The sequence below is a fragment of the Eriocheir sinensis genome, chromosome 16 (assembly GCF_024679095.1).
Source record: "Eriocheir sinensis breed Jianghai 21 chromosome 16, ASM2467909v1, whole genome shotgun sequence".
In the NCBI taxonomy this organism is placed as follows: domain Eukaryota; kingdom Metazoa; phylum Arthropoda; class Malacostraca; order Decapoda; family Varunidae; genus Eriocheir; species Eriocheir sinensis.
In genome coordinates this window covers 9,323,116-9,340,865 of record NC_066524.1, presented here as the reverse complement: position 1 = coordinate 9,340,865, position 17,750 = coordinate 9,323,116, and the positions used below count along the sequence as shown (strand labels likewise).

Sequence of the window (17,750 nt, the reverse complement as noted above, 5' to 3'; positions counted from 1 at the left end):
TTTCTCCATAAAACGGTTGTCATATTCGGATTCTACGGACAAAAATACATAAGAAAATCTATATTAAAATTAATTTTAGCGCTGTACGCCAAACGGAAAAGATCCGAAGGAACACTCCAAGAACTCAAAGAACAGCTAGAAGATCGCTTCACGGGATTACAGCAACAGCTAAAAGCAGTACAAGATGGAAGTGAGTCAGTGCGAAGAGAAATGACTGATGTGACCACGAACGTGGGACAACGCCTGATAGAAGTGGAGAAAGAACACACAAATCTTCAACAAGAGATGGAGGTGGTACGGGAGACGACACACAAAGAAATATTAAAAGTAAGTGACAGAGTGAAGGCCCTTGAAGACTGCTTGGCTGGAAACGGACAGCCAGTGCCTGCAGGGGCTAGTTGTACCCAAGATGCTTCTCCTACGCAAGTCCGGGGTAGTTTGAGCCCTGTTTCGCCTGAGTTTATCCCCGCAAGAAGTTCCGCCAGCCCCATGAGTCTGCTGGGTTCGCCTGTTAGAAAGAAGCCTCAGGAGTTTGATGGCAAGGTCTCCTAGGAGGCTTACCGCGCTCAGTTTGAGCTGTTGGCAGCTCGGAACGGATGGGATGACCAAGAGTGCGCGGTACAGCTGGCCACTAGCCTGAAAGGGGCGGCGCTGGAGGTCCTTGCTCAGCTCGACAATGCGACAAAGGACAGCTACAGCGGGCTGGCACAGGCGCTGGAGCAACGATATGGGACCAAGCACCAGAACGAGCTCTTCAGGGTTAGGTTCAGAACCCGCAACAGGAGGCGCGGCGAGTCTCTTCAGGAACTCGCTCAGGACCTTGAGAGCATGGCACACAAGGCATACCCAGGTGCCACCCCTGACCTGCTGACGGTTTTGCTGCGTGGTCAATTCATCGGTGCCCTGGACACCCCTCAGCTGAAGATACAAGTGAACCAAGCTAAGCCAACATCAATGCAGGAAGCTCTGGCACGTGCCATGGAGTTTGAGTCCTTTGTTAGGTCTAGCTTGTCAAGCTTCAGGGACGACTCGACTTCTGGCTATGTGGCCGACATGGACGACCCCTGCATCCTAGGTATTGATTATCTTGTCTCCCACAGGTGCGAGCTGGACTTTCGCGCTAAGCAGCTGACTGTAGGAGGAAGGAGGGTGCCACTGACGACTGTGAACAAGGAAGACCTGCCAGTGACGGTCAAGCGCACCACCATTATCCCTGCGAGGTCGGAGATGCTGTTACCCTGTCAAATTACGGGTGCCCACCCGGCTAGCCTGTGTGTGGTAGAGAGTGGAAGTCGATGTCCGGTAGAAAACGGGGTGATTGTAGGCAGTACTTTGGTAGACCCTGCTGCAGCGGAAGTGCCTGTCGTCGTGGCCAATGTCTCCTTCAGCCCAAAGAAAATAGAACAAGGGACCATGGTGGAGTTGTGCCAAGAGATCGACCAGGAACCGAGAACCTGTGTCTGCAGGAGAACCCTGACGAAGCCCCAGGAGGAGCTGCCCGACTACCTGCGCGACCTGTTTGACAGGAGCTCCAAGTGTCTAGAGGAGCCCCAAGTGGAACAGCTCAGGGAGCTTCTCGTGAGGAATGCAGATGTGTTTTCCACAGGAGACCTGGACTTGGGGTGTACGGACCTGGTAGAGCACCACATCGACACAGGTAGCCACCGCCCAGTGAAGCAAGCTCCTCGAAGGATGGCACCAGCCCGTCGTAAGGAGATGGATGAGGTAATGGATGATCTCCGGCAACAGGGGTTAATCGAGCGGTCCAGCAGCCCGTGGGCGTCTGCTGTAGTGCTCGTCAGGAAAAAGGACGGTTCCCTCAGGTGCTGCGTGGACTACCGAGCCCTCAACGATCTCACCATCAAGGATTCATACCCTCTCCATCGGATTGACGACACGCTCGACGCTTTGGTGGGCTCCAAGTGGTTTTCAACACTGGATATGAAGTCTGGGTATCACCAAGTCAAAATGGCGGAGCAGGACAAAGAAAACAGCCTTCTCCTACGGTCAAGGCCTGTGGCAGTTTAAGGTCATGCCCTTTGGCCTGTGCAACGCGCCGGCCACGTTCGAGCGGCTGATGGAGAGGGTGCTGGAGGGACTTCACTGGAAGACGGCACTCATCTACCTCGACGACGTGATTGTCTTTGGCCAGACCTTCGAGCAGGAGATGGAAAGGCTATCAGAGGTTTTCGCCCGGTTTAGAGCTGCACACCTTAAGCTCAGCCCGAAGAAATGCTGTCTGTTCCAAAAGGAGGTCCAATACTTGGGACACATCGTGAGCGAGGCTGGAGTACGCACTGATCCTGAGAAGGTGGCTGCGGTTGTGACTGGCCGACACCCACCAACGTGAAGGAGCTGCGGAGCTTCCTCGGGTTGTGCTCATACTACCGCAGGTTTGTGAAAGGCTTCGCTACGATTGCTGCACCACTGCACCTCCTGACGAAGAAGGGGCGCAAGTTTGAGTGGACAGCGGAAACTCAGGTTGCCTTTGAGAAGCTCAAGGAGGCCCTCATCAGCTCGCCCGTACTCACCTACCCAGACCCCTCTAAGCCTTTTATACTGGATTGTGATGCCAGTGATGAGGGGATTGGTGGAGTGCTGTCCCAGGCATGTGCCGACATGGAACGGGTTGTGGCCTACTTCAGCAAGAAGCTCACTCCAGCCGAGAAAAACTATTGCGTGACCCAGAAAAAACTCCTGACAGTAGTCAAGAGCCTTGACTTTTTCCATGCTTACTTGTACGGTGCAACTTTCACCATCCGCACGGATCACGCTGCATTGCGGTGGTTGAAGTCACTGAAAAACCCTGAGGGCCAGCTTGCTCGCTGGATAGGTAAACTAGAGCAGCATCACTACACTATTGTGCACCGATCTGGGCTAACACACGGTAACGCGGACAGCTTGAGCCGGCGCCCCTGCCTACCTGAGTGTCAACATTGCCTCCAGAAGGAAAGCGTCCAGAATATGTGCCGCCGCACTACAGTGGAACAGACAGCGGAAGTGCCATGGGAAGACTTGGGAAAACTGCAGCGGGAGGACCGAGATCTGAGACCAATTATGGAATGGCTGAGTCAGTCGTCAACGCGACCTGGGTGGGAAGTAATCTCGAGAGAAAGCCCTACCACCAAGAATTACTGGACTCAGTGGGACACTCTTCGGATGGACGACGGGGTGTTGCAGCGACGCTGGGTCTCTCATGATGGTCTTGACCACTACTGGTCCACGGTGCTACCTGTGAAGTCCCGGGAAGGCGTCTTGAAAGAAATGCACGACAGCATCACCAGCGGACACCTTGGGGTAAAGAAGACACTGAGTCGCCTGCGCCAAAGGTTCTATTGGGTTGGCATGAGGAAGGACGTGGAAGAATGGTGTCACGCGTGTGAGGTGTGCTGTGCAAAGAAGGGCCCCAAGAAGCGTCACCGTGCCCCATTGCAACTATACCAGGTTGGAGCCTCCATGGAACGGGTGGCAGTGGATATAGCAGGACCCTTGCCTCTGACGACGAACGGAAATAAGTACATCTGCGTCACAATGGATTACTTCACCAAGTGGCCGGAAGCCTACGCCATCCCTGACCAGGAAGCCACTACCATCGCTAAGATATTGGTGGAGGAGTTCTTCTGTCGCTTCGGTGTGCCTAACGAGCTCCATTCCGACCAGGGAAGGAATTTTGAGTCAACAGTCCTTGCTGAGTGCTGCAAGCTCTTGGGTATCAAGAAGACCCGGACCACCCCTCTGCACCCACAGTCAGATGGAATGGTGGAGAGGTTTAATTGGACGTTGGGCCAGGAGTTGGCCAAGCAGTGCAACAATGATCAGTCTTCATGGGATCAGAAGCTGCCTGCGCTCCTCATGGCCTACAGGTCTGCCGCCCACGAGACTACGGGGTATTCACCGGCAAAGCTGATGTTTGGACGTGAGCTGCGATTGCCGGTGGACCTACTGACAGGAAGGCCTCCTGGAGAAAGCCTTCCAAGGGACACCTCCAGTTTTGCCCGTCAGCTAGAGGAACGGCTGGAAGAGGTGCACCATCAAGTCCGAGGTGCCTTGAAGTTCTCCGGGGAGGCCATGAAGCGCGGTTACAATATGAGGGCAAGCCACGTTGACTTCAAGGAAGGAGACCAAGTCTGGCTTTACAACCCGCAGAGGAAGAAAGGACAGTCTCCGAAGTTACAGAGCCCCTGGGAAGGCCCTTACACTGTGCTAGAACGCCTCTCCGACGTGACTTACCGAATCCGGAGAACGGAAAGGACCAAGCCGAAAGTTGTCCATGTCAACCGCCTATGGAGGTACCACGGTCCGGGAAACTACACCTGGAACAACTACAGACACCCAGCAGCCGACGAAAACGCAAGGGACGTCCAGGGACCGAGAGGAGGTCGACGACGACATAAGTCTTTCAGCCGAGGGAGATAACCTCCCGGCTTCGGCAGATGTTCCAGGGACACCCCACGACGAGGCGCACCAGGAGACAGACGCGCAGGAGGCACCGAGCAGAAGACAGAGACAACGCAGGCGTCCACAGCGATACGACGATTATTATGTTTTTGATTAATTCTCTTATGTTTGTATATAGTTAAGTGTGTGATCGGGACGATCACAATTAAGAGGGGGGGATAGTGTTGTGCTGGAAGCTTCCCCCGGCGACCATAGGCCTCTAGAAGGCTCCCGGAGAAACGAGCAAGGGGGCGGGGAACAAGGCATACTCGCATATATTTTTGCTACATGTTCTTGTATGATCTAAAATATACTGTAACATTCTAGACTGTACTGTTCTGGATATATAAAGGAGAAGAGGGCGAGAGAGTGCTAGTCCCAGTCATAGTAAGCTAGTGGTAAGTGAAGAGTCAGAGTGAAGTGTACTATTAAGGAAGAATATTAAACTACAGAAACTGTGCAAAGTGTTTACATATCTCCCCCCCACGGAGTCTCCTGACGGCGACACGGAACCCAAGTAAAACACGTCCGGCATAACAATAACATTAATTACTGACTAAAAAAATGAGGTAATGAATGGTTGGCTGCCGCAGTGCCGCCTGTGACTATATTATACGTTTCATACACAGAGTTATATAACTCTGTGGTTTCATACGTGTCTACATCACGGCTCGCCGACAATGGCTGACTGGCTTCCCTCGGACCCTCGAGTCCAAAAGTCGCTGCCTGTCTTGATTCATGTCATAGACTTTAGAATTAGAACATTAGTGTGTGTGTGTGTGTGTGTGTGTGTGTGTGTGTGTGTGAACAGTACGTATTTGGGGTACTTTCTCTGTGAATTTGCTACTTTTAGGGAGCCCTTGTGCTACTTTTGATTAGTCTGATCTGGCAACACTGGTCCCTCCCACTTGGTAACACTGTGCAGCACGTGGGGCACGTCAGGGTGTAAACACAGGGACTCAGGGAGGCACACGCCACCACACACACACACACACTGCAGCGGCGCGTCACGGCGAGGGAAGATACACAGCCTAACGCCATTGGAGAGCAATACGTGTGAATAAGTCGTAGAGACGGTCAAGAGGAGGAGGACCTGCGAGGCGACACAAGGCGATACGGGTCAAGAGGAGACGGCGTGTACAGTCCTCCAGCCGTCACAGGCAGCAGCTCCCCGAAGGCAAGTTTGTGTGTGTCCAGAGGTGCCGGTGGTCTGGGGGTGCGTTCTTCTGCCTGGTTTTCTTAGCTGGTGGGGCTGTGGCGTCGAGTCTCGTCCCCTTGTTGTATATAGGGTATTATTTCGGTCTTTTAGCAGTCTCAACATGGCTTTTCTTGGGGAATGTTTACGAAACCCTAGCCACCTCTGGCAAAGTTAATACATACATCATGGGTTTCATTTTGGTCCCTGATTGCAGTGCAGTCACAAGTGACGGTAAAGATTCGTATTAGGTCCGTGCCAGTATCTCATAATCTACTTTATGAAACATCAGTATCTCTTCATATATCTTTTCTACAAACCTTCAACAGTCATGGAAACGCTTTGAAAATCCAATTCAAGGACTTTTTTTTTACTCTTGAAAATAGGGGATAATGCTTACGAAAGCGCGTCGCCTCCTCTGCCGGCCGCTGGCGACGCTGCAGCCGCCAATAGCCGCAAGAGAGGGCTTAGGGTCGGGAGCATATTTAAACTACTCCAACCGAACCTTACGACCTACTAACGGGGGGGCTGCGCCCCTCGACACCCCCTTCTAACCAGGGGGGCTACGCCCCCCCCTGGACCCCCCCCTCATGTATATGTGACTTATTTCAGCGAGGAGGTATTTCTGCAACACCGGCTGCAGCGTCGCGCTGCCAGAGGAAGCGACGTGCTTTAAACATTATCCCCTATTTTCAAGATTAAAAAGAAGTCCTTGAATTGGATTTTGAAAGCATTTCCATGACTACTGAAGGTTTGTAGAAAAGATATAAGAAGAGCTACTGATGTTTCATAAGGTAGGTAATGAGATACTGGCACGGACCTAAAACGAATCTTAACCCAAGTGACTTCCGGAAAGGAGAAAGAATCCCCTATTTTCAACAATAAATAGTCCCTGAGTTGGATTCTTTCTCCTTCCCGGAAGTCACTTGTTACTGCACTGCATTCAGGGACCAAAAAGAAATCCATGGGTAGGCTGTGACTGAACGGATAGCAAGACGGCCGCACGTTCAGGAGGACGCGAGTTCAATCCCCGACCGGTGCCACCAAGCTGGGATTTTTCAGCCGCCGCCGAGTGGCTTAAAACTACCCACATGCTGTCCAGAAGACCACCTATAAACCCGGACTCTAGATTCTAGGATTAAAGATGAGCTCCTGGAGGGCAGCATAAGCCAGTGCAAGATGGCCCCACTATAAACACTCGCCTGCTCCAGAACGGGCTGGGCCGACCATCAGGACCCACTGGGACGAAGCCTTGGACTGACCATCAGGATCCACCGGGAAGAAGTCTACCGGCGCAATAGGCCACGACGTAAAAAAAAAAAAAAAAAGTATTAACTTTGCCAGAGGTGGCTAGGGTTTTGTAAATATTATCCCTTTTCTTACTATTTTCATCAGATAGAGCTTCTCATTCTGAGTAATTTGAACCCCATATATACCCACCGCAAATTACTTATTATGCTGACAGCGATTTTTTAAAGTTGGTGGGTTTCTTGCGGGCGCAATGGGGGGGCTGGGAGGGAGAGCTTAACATCCAGGGGGTCGAGGCAGAGGTAATTGCGGAGAATCACTCTGCGCCTCCAAAATACGATATTACGCCTCCATATTATGGTTAAGGGACTAAATACATGTCCCTTAACCATAATATGAAGGTGGAGGTATTTAAAAGTAAAGGAAAAGCCGAATTAATACCCTTCCCCCAATGATCTTGGGGGACCTGCAGGAAGTCGGGGTTTTTTGGGTGGGGGAGCATATTTAACCCTTTCGTTGCTAAACGATCGCAGCCAGCACTAGCGGAACTTGCCGGTGGTGCTAAACGCTCGCTGGGAGCTCCAGTCGCACTCAAATTTCCCGTGCATGAGAGTGTTCCAATGGTAGCAGGTCGAAGCGCCCCAACTTTTGGGGCGCATTGACTCGTGACTGAGTCGAGGTGCCCCGGGGTGAACCATGGCGCCCCAGCTATATAAATATTTAGGTAATTATTGAGAATCACTACGCGCCTCCAAAATATGATATTATGCCTCCATATCATACTTAAGGGACGAAATACATGTCCCTTAACCATAATATGAAGGCGGAAAAACTTAAAAGTAAAGAAAAAGTGGTAAAGGTTAAGAATAAGGCGCCACTATAAACACTTGCCTGCGCCATGACGGGCTGTGGCCGACTACCATCCAGGCCCCTCAGTAAGCCTACCGGCACTATAGGCGTACACGTAACAAAAAAATAAATAAATAAGTAAAAAAAAAAAAATAATAATAATAATAATGCCGGTGCCTTAATTTTGGTCTATTTTCTTCCAAACCTTCACAAAACACTTTGCTTACATATAATACATTAGTAAAAAGAGGCGGACAAATACCGCCACCTGTTTTAGGGTGGTTAGCAATGGAGGTAGGTAGTGAAAAGGCATATACATACATTTGTTTTGATGGCGGCAGCGGACATTGGGAGTTGAGCAGTGTTGCCAACGATCCGTTTAGCAATGGTACACTTAGTTAGTGATTAGCCCATGCATGTGAGACCAGGTCCACCACACGTGGTTATTTATTTATTTATTTTTTTTATGTAACACGCACCTTAACCTTATACTATACCCGGCCCAAACCTTCACAAAACCCTTTGGGTAAAGGTGCGTGTTCTAAAAAAAAATAACCACGCGTGGTGGACCTGGTCTCACATGCATAATCGCTAACCAAGCGTTGGATCGTTGGTAACACTGCACCTCCCAATCCACCGCCACAAAAACTGTTACTTCCTATCATCACTTGTAGACGCAGTACATGTTTGATCCGCCGGTAAAACTAGAGTAACACAACAGTATGCGATGGCTTGGAAAGGTTAGTAATGCCATGAGAGCAATATTGGAGGCACGTAGTGATTCTCAATAATTACCCAATTTATGTCAATTTTTTTTTATTATTTCATCGAACTTTAGCCCGGTAGCAGCAACGGGCCAAATTTGTGGCTTCATCATGTAGCAGTGACGGGCCAAATTTGTGCCATGATATAAACCCCCCAAAATAGATGATACATAATCTGATAACAAATGCTTGGATATATATTATGAAATGGTTTGTGTGAGGGGTGATTTTTTCTCATTTTTCTCGCTTGGGGGGACCATTAAGAAACATGATCCCCGCTGCTACCTGGTTAAAAAATTTTTTTTTACTATTGTAGAAAACTTACCGATAGCAAACGTTAATCTCCCATCCTTCCTGATTAAAATGCTTTTTAAATGAAAGAAATCGGCTCACAAGTAAGAGAGAAAATACGCTTAGAACATAAGGAATTTAACATGGGTTTTGAGATTTTACAACCCAGCATTAAAATGAATATTTATATAGTTGGGGTGCCTTGACTCAGTTATGAGTCGATGCGCCGCAAAAGTTGGGGCGCATCGGCAGTGGGGTGCTTTAACTGTAAACCGTTCCAACACTATTTCTCACACCACAGCATTGCCAATTCAGTGGGTTTTCCACGAACTTTGGTGGAAAATCATATCAGCCTAGCGTGGAAAATCCACGGACGAGCAACTGGTGGATGTTGTTGGCCAATTTAGTGGCACTTTTGCATAGCTTCACCTATCACATGACTGATATTTTCACCAAATAGTTGTAAATTTTGCAGTTAGCAATACTGCCCTGCCAGCACCCTATCATCAAAAGATCTAACTCAGTAGTTGCCTTACGGCTGACCGTTGCGCACGTGTAAATGTACGTCTTCACAGGCAGCATCCCCTGAACGTACCTGTACATTCACTTACATTACCAAATCCTTTAGCTTTTGGCCTCCTCTTTCCGATGGTGTTTTTGTTTTTTAGCTGTGATGAATAGTTTTTGAGATGCAGAAGCTAAAAGAGCGAGCACTAGCATCACTTGCTGGTGGTGCTAAAAGCTCGCTCTGAGCGCCAGTCGCACTCACAGCAAATAATACCCCCTGAATGTGCCTGTACATCTGCAGGAGAGGCTTACATAACTGAATCTTATAGATCTTGGCCTCCTCTTTCCAATGGTGTTTTTGTTTTGTAGCTGCGATGAATAGTTTTCGAGATACAGCGGTTAAAAGAGATCCCCTTCCCCCGCTGGGGTGCCCGAGCGCGCCTGAAGGGATAGTCTCGTTGTGAGCGCTTAGCAAGGAAAGGGTTAAACCACTCCAGCTGAACTTTATGACCTGCTAATGGGGGGGGCTTCGCCCACCATGACCCCCCCTGACCATTCTAAATAATATTTGCCTGTGCCATAAATGGGATGGGGCCATCCAAAACATGGTCCAAAAAGGTCTCTCAAGAGAGCCTACTGGCGCTACAAGCATCACCTAAAAAAAAGAAAAAGAATATCAGCAGGAGGCTATAGGAGTGGGGGATCAAAGGGTTGCCAGAGATGAGAAATGTTCAAATTCGTCTGAGGACAGATGACTTAACCCGTAAACTGCGGTACGCCTCGCAGGCGGCTTCTCCGGGAACATGCTGTACGCCTCTTGGAAGCGCGATTTTTACATTGCTTCTATAAAACTGCTGAGCCTTGTACACCTTCGAATCTTTTTTTCCTAGTTAGCATAGAGTCTCGTGTTTCATTTTTTATCTTAGTCATGCATATCTTGTCATTAGTTTGTCGTCTGTCAAGAGTGATAAAGACATTTGTATGGGAAGCCTGTAGGGTCACTGAATTCATTAGTTTACTCACTGTCTCTTCTCTGTTACATTGTAAATATAGTTATACACACAATGACATTAAACGTTCAGGCATAAAAAGAAGCAGAAGATGGGAAAAAATAACAATTTGTTAGGAATTCAGAAGGAAGGCATTCTGTACATTGGTAACACTGCCTCTCACACAACGAATCACACGCGCCGCTCAACCCGAACCCAGCTACCCGTAACCCGCAGTCTCTCACCGCCAGTGATGTGAGAGTGCACTTCATCCCTTTCTAATGACATGAATGATGAATACCGCCTCCCTCCCCGGCAACATGGAAAAATGGAAAGTTTTTTTCTTTGATATGGATTAATTACGTAGGCTAAGCATAAAAAAGAAAGTATATTTCTTTGATATGGATCAGTGTCGTAGGCTAATCATGAAAGAGGAAATCATTTTCTTCGATATGGTCAAATTCCAGAGGCTAAGCATGAAAGAGGAAAGCCTTTTATTTGATATGGATCAAGTACGTAGGCTAAGCATGAACGAATAAAGCATATTTTTTATTTGGATCAATGTCGTAGGCTAAGCATGAAAAAGGAAAGGAAAGGAAAGAAATGAAAGCTGCCTTGTATAGGCAAACCAGTCTCCTGCAGACTTTTTACGTTCTTATATGTTCTTATATGGATCAATTACGCAGGCTAAGCATGGAAGAAGAAATAATTATCTTTGATATGGATCAATTACGCAAGCTAAGCATGGAAGAAGAAATAATTATCTTTGATATGGATCAATTTCGTAGGCTATGCATGGAAGAAGAAATAATTATCTTTGATATGGATCAATTTCGTAGGCTATGCATGGAAGAAGAAATAATTATCTTTGATATGGATCAATTTCGTAGGCTATGCATGGAAGAAGAAATAATTATCTTTGATATGGATCAATTTCGTAGGCTAAGCATGAGAGGCATTTTGTTTTATATGGATCAATTACGTAGGCTAAGTATGAGAAGCGATGCAGTTTTATTTCCAATGAATGAGAATAAAGTAACCTAATAAAGAAAAACAGTCTCACAGGGAAGCCCTGTGGCAGTTCAGAATACCTTGTGCAAGCTGGTTATATATATACACAGTAATCCCTCGCCATATCGCTGTTCACATATCGCGGTCTCGCTGTATCACGGATTTAAAAATTGTAAATATTTAGTTTCGTATCGCGGATTTCTCGCTATATCGCGGGATTTTGCGGTATAGAGGTATTTTAATATATTTATTATTTTACTTATTTTGCAGTTAAAGAAGCATTTTCTAGCTTAAAAAAATTGTAAACAATATTAAAAAATTAGGAAAGTATTAATAAGAACATATTAAAATAATATTAAATTGAAATAAAATACGTAGCGCACAGCAGATGAGTAGACAAAGACTCGCACGTATGTAAAACGCAGCTACGGCCGCTTCTGCTTGAGCAAGTTTGCCCACGTGTGATGGGAGGCGACCAACCAGGCAGCGAGGCCTCTGACCGGGTGAGCGCCGGTGATGACGTCATCGGACTCCCAGCGAATCACAAGTGTGTTTTCAGAGCTCAGCCAATCGTAGGGCTTTATCTGTGGCTTTAAAACGACCCGTTCTCTTTTCCTGTTTTCTTCCTTTTTCCAAGGTATGTTTTTGAGATAACAAGGGAGTACAGGAGGAAAAAAATTGAGCTCCGGGGCAGGAAGCATGAGATAATTAAAATGGCGCCACTATAAACAGTTGCCTGCACCATGGCGGGCTCGAGACCGACCATCAGGCCCAGTTGGATAGTCTACCGGCACCATAGCCCACGTGTAAAAAAAAAAAAAATATATATATATATATACAGTCGTCCCTCAAATAGTACGGTTTCCAATAGTTCGGCTTCGGTTTTATACGGATTGTCATAGAAGATCTTTTAGGATTTTTAAATTTCCTGCTTGTCGGGAAATTAAAAAATCCTAAAAAAATCTATATATATATATATATATATATATATATATATATATATATAGATATATATATATATATATATATATATATATATATATATATATATATACTGTTAAGCCTTGCTAACTCGGACTAATAGGGGGAAAGGTTGTCACGTACCACTAAGTCTTCCCTGTCCAATTTCTCCAATCCCTCTTGTATCCTGTATAATGCTTTTAGGTCCCCTCTCTCTTTTCTTCTTTCCAATGTTGTTAGTCCCAATTTCTCCAGTCTTTCTTCATAAGTATGTTCTCTCAGAGTTTCCGGTAGTTTAGTCGCAGCTCTCTGTATTCTTTCCAACTTTCTAATTTCTTTCTTCAATCTAGGTGACCACACTAATGCAGAATATTCCAGTCTCGGACGTATCATCGATGTTATTAGTTTCTTCACCATTTCTTAATCTAGATTTGTAAATGCTGCTTTTATGTTTCTAAGAAGATTGTATGTTTCCCCAGTTATTCGATCTATATACTCTCCAAAGGATAACTTGTCTGTTATTGTCACTCCCAGATATTTTTCCTCTGTTTTTTTCATGATTCTTTCATTACTCAGAGAGTAGTTCCCCGATATTCGTCTACTGCTCTTGCCAAACTCCATCACACTACACTTCTCTGTATTGAATGTCATTTCCCATTTTCGTGACCATTCGCTTATTCTGTCTAGATCCTGGCTCAGGGCTACACAGTCTTCTTCATTAGCCACCCTCCTCATTATTTTAGCATCATCAGCAAACATATTCATATAGCTTATCACCCCTTCTGTCATGTCATTAATATATATTGCAAACATAATCGGAGCTAACACTGATCCTTGGGGGACTCCACTAGTCACTTCCGTCCTGCTTGATTTATTGTTCCTAATTACTGTTCTCATTTCTCTCTTCGTTAAAAAGTCTATAATCCAATCCAACATTGAACCTCCCAGCCCTCCAACATGATTAAGTTTCCATATTAATCTCTTGTGGGGCACTCTATCAAATGCTTTCTTTAAGTCCAGATACACGCAATCCGCCCAACCGTCCTTCTCCTGTATTATATCAATTACTCTTGAATAGAAGCTTATCGTATTAGTTACACAAGATCGTCCTCCTCTGAATCCATTTTTTTCCATTCTGAATACATTCTTTTAGCACCCAATTTGATGTACCATCCGGTTCTGCTGATTTCCTCGCATCCAGCTCTTCCGATAATTTTCTAACTTCATCTGTTGATGTTTGTATCCTTTCCAGTCCAACTCTATCCTCCAGCACTGCATCTACACTTTCAAATTCACTCTCCCTTGTGAACACTGTTTGGAAACAATTATTCATCACTTCTACTATTTCACTTGTACTGTCAAAAGTTTCACCATTTTTTTTTTTTTTTTTTTTACAACTCAAGGGCACAAAAAAAAAAAGGAAACAATACTAAAAAAAAGCCTGCTGCTCGCTGCTCCTAAAAAGAATCAAAAGAGGTGGCCGAAAGATAGGTCAATTTCGGGAGGAGAGGTGTCCTGATACCCTTCTCTTGAAAGAGTTCAAGTCATAGGCAGGAGGAAATACAGATGAAGGAAGATTGTTCCAGAGTTTACCAGCGTGAGGGATGAAAGAGTGAAGATGCTGGTTAACTTTTGCATAAAGGGTTTGGACGGTATAGGGATGAGCATGAGTAGAAAGTCGTGTGCAGCTGGAGGGGGGGAGGCATGCAGTTAGCAAGTTCAGAAGAGCAGTCAGTGTGGAAATATCGATAGAAGATAGAAAGAGAGGCAACATCGCGACGGAATTTAAGAGGTAGAAGACTATCAGTAGGAGGAGGAGAGCTGATGAGACGAAGAGCCTTAGACTCCACTCTGTCCAGAAGAGCTGTGTGAGTGGAGCCCCCCCACACGTGAGATGCATACTCCATACGAGGGCGGACAAGGCCCCTGTATATGGATAGCAACTGCGTGGGGGAGAAGAACTGGCGGAGACGATACAGAACGCCCAACCTCGAGGAAGCTGATTTAGCGAGAGAGGAGATGTGAAGTTTCCAGTTGAGATTTTGAGTTAAGGATAGACCGAGGATGTTTAGTGTTGAAGATGGTGATAGCTGAGTGTTGTCGAAGAATAGGGGATAGGTGTTTGGAAGATTGTGTCGAGTTGATAGGTGGAGAAATTGAGTTTTTGAGGCATTGAAGGACACAAGGTTCCTTCTACCCCAATCGGAAATGATAGCAAGGTCTGAAGTTAAGCATTCTGCAGCCTCCAGTCGGGAGTCATGTACTTCCTGTTGTGATGGTCTTCTATTGAAAGAAGTTGAATAATGCAGAGTGGAGTCGTCGGCGTATGAGTGGACAGGACAGTTTGTTATGGAAAGAAGATCATTGATGAATAACAGGAAGAGAGTGGGTGATAGGACAGAGCCCTGTGGAACACCACTGTTGATAGGTTAGGTTTATGAGAAGAACAGTGACCGTCTACCACAGCAGAGATAGAACGGCTGGAAAGGAAACTAGAGATAAAGGAACAGAGAGAGGGATAGAATCTGAATGAGGGCAATTTAGAAAGCAAAGACTTGTGCCAGACTCTATCGAAGGCTTTCAATATGTCTAGCGCAACAGAGAAAGTTTCACTGAAACGGCTAAGAGAGGATGACCAAGAGTCAGTTAAGAGAGCCAGTAGAACGCCCCTTGCGGAACCCATACTGGCGATCAGATAGAAGGTTAGAAGTGGAAAGGTGCTTTTGAATCTTCCGGTTAAGGATTGATTCAAAAGCTTTAGATAGACAGGAAAGTAAAGCTATAGGGCGGTAGTTTGAGGGATTGGAACGGTCACCCTTCTTAGGCACAGGCTGTACAAAGGCATACTTGCAGCAGGAAGGAAAGGTAGATGTTGATAGGCAGAGACGAAAGAGTTTGACCAGGCAGTTAGTCAACATGGGAGCACAGTTTTTAAGGACAATAGGAGGCACTCCATCAGGTCCATAAGCCTTCTGAGAGTTGAGGCCAGAGAGGGCATAGAAAACATCATTTGGAAGAATCTTAATAACAGGCATAAAGGAGTCAGAGGGGGGATGAGTAGGAGGAATGTGCCCAGAATCGTCCAGGGTGGAGTTCTTACAGAAAGTTTGAGCGAAGAGTTCAGCCTTAGAGACAGATGAGACGGCAGTGCTGCCGTCAGGGTTAAGGAGAGGAGGGAAAGAGGAAGAAGTGAAATTGGAGGAGATATTTTTGGCTAGATGCCAGAAGTCACGGGAAGAATTAGAAGAAGCAAGGTGTTGACAGTTTCTATTGATAAAAGAAGATTTGGTAAGTCGGGGAATAGATTTGGCACGATTCCGGGCTGAAATGTAAAGGTCATAGTTAGCGGGAGTTCGAAGACTCTGGAACCTTTTGTGAGCTGCCTCTCTATCTTTAATAGCACAAGAACAAGCATGATTAAACCAAGGCTTTGTAGCATGAGGAGTAGAGAAAGAACGTGGATTGTAAGCCTCCATTCCAGAGACAATCACCTCTGAGATGCGCTGGGCACACACAGAGAGGTCTCTCTCCTGGAAGCAGTAATCATTCCATGGGAAATCGGAAAATTACATCCTCAGGTCGTCCCACCGAGCTGAAGCAAAATGCCAGAAGCATCGCCTCTTCGGTGGGTCCAGAGGATGTACAGGAGCGATAGGACAGGATACAGAAATAAGGTTATGATCGGAGGAGCCCAATGGAGAGAACAGTTTGGCAGAGTAAACAGAAGGATTAGAGGTAAGGAAGAGGCCTAGAATGTTGGGCCTGTGTCCAAGACGGTCGGGAATGCGTGTAGGGTGCTGAACCAACTGCTCTAGGTCGTTGAGAAGAGTAAAGTTGTAGGCTTGTTCACCAGGCTGGTCAGTGAAAGGGGGTGAAAGCCAAAGCTGGTGGTGAACATTGAAATCTCCCAAGATGGAGATTTCAGCAAAGGGAGAGTGAGTCAAGATGTGCTCCGCTTTAAAATTCAAATAGTCAAAGAATTTTACATAGTTAGTAGAGTTAGGTGAGAGATAAACAGCACAGATGTATTTAGTAATAGAATGACAATGAAGTCTTAGCCAGATGATGGAAAATTCAGAAGAGTCAAGGTCGTGGGCACGAGAGCAAGTGATGTCGTTGCGCACGTAGGCGCAACATCCAGCTTTAGATTGAAATTTAGGATAGAGATAGTAGGAGGGAACAGAGTAGAGGTTGCTGTCAGTAGCCTCAGAAACCTGTGTTTTGGTGAGGAAGAGAAGGTGAGGTTTAGAGGAGGAGAGATGGTGTTCCACAGAATGAAAGTTAGAACGAAGACCACGAATGTTGCAGAAATTGATGAGGAGGTTCGAGGAGTTATCAGGACACCTCTCAAGTCGGCAGCCAGAAGGGGAGTCCTCCCTGGATCTCATCTCTATTTTTCAGTTTTCCATTTATGAACTTATAAAACTCTATTTTTCAGTTTTCCATTTATGAAATTATAAAACAGTTTCGACTGGTCTTTGCACTTATCCACAATATTTTTCTCAAAATTCCTCTTTTCTTCTCTTCTTATTTTGACATATGAGGCATCTAGAGCTCAAGGGGCAAACAAACAAACATGGCAGATTTTGAGTTTTTTCTGGTTTCTGCTTGATGGAGGCACTGGGCAACCCTCTGTGAACGTGAAAATAGGAAATTGGTCTCTATGGCCCAGTAGAAGGGTGGTGAAAGTAGCCTGTTTTTGGCAGTCTGCAGAGTGTATGGCTGCATTTTCACCAAGCGAATCGAATTGATTCAATTCATGAAGAATCATTTGACTCAATTCATTTTGAATCAGCATAGTTCCAACTGACTGAGTTTAAATCAACATTCAAAAAGCAGTACCAAGCCTGGCTTTCACAAGAATGGGCGTACACGCTGTCGCTGATATAGCAGCGTTGCTGTGGCTTATGCAGTGTAGGCGTAGGCGTCAGCAAAGTGTTTGGGTGCATGAAGTCATTATTAAAAGACTAAACTAATCAGGACGTCCACTACCATGGTGCTAATTCCTCGGGTGACTCGCCGTGACTGATGAAAAAATGGGTCCAAACCAATCGGTGATTCTGAATCGTCATGATTTGAATTGATTCGATTCGCCTGGTGTAAACGGTTACATTGAAATTAGTGTGGCGAATCAAGACGAATCATGAATCGTGTTGAGTCTTCATGAATTGAATTGATTCGATCCGCTTGGTGGAAATGCAGCCAATGAAGTCGGCTGTCGGTGCTCTAAGGGGGAAGAGCACTAGTAAAACACTCATAAAACACTTAAATATGGAAATTTTGTCTTAAAATTTAAAGTGGCTGTTAGTTACATCATGTTATTTTAATTTTCCAAGTTTGGATTAAATTGGATAAACATGCAGTAATAAAAAAACATCTTTAGGTGTTTGTTTGTGTTTTTTTTTAATAACACAATTTCACACAAACACTGATTCCATCGAAATTGTCTATCTGAAAACTTTTTGTTGATGTAGGATGATATTGCTATGTGTGTTTTTC

The 17,750-nt window shown here is 45.9% G+C and overlaps 1 pseudogene; it reads left to right on the top strand.

Moving 5' to 3' along the window:
* The first annotated feature begins 5,337 nt into the window (after positions 1-5,337).
* LOC126999245 (RNA-binding protein PNO1-like) overlaps positions 5,338-17,750 on the top strand; it is a 33,888-nt pseudogene continuing 21,475 nt past the window's right edge.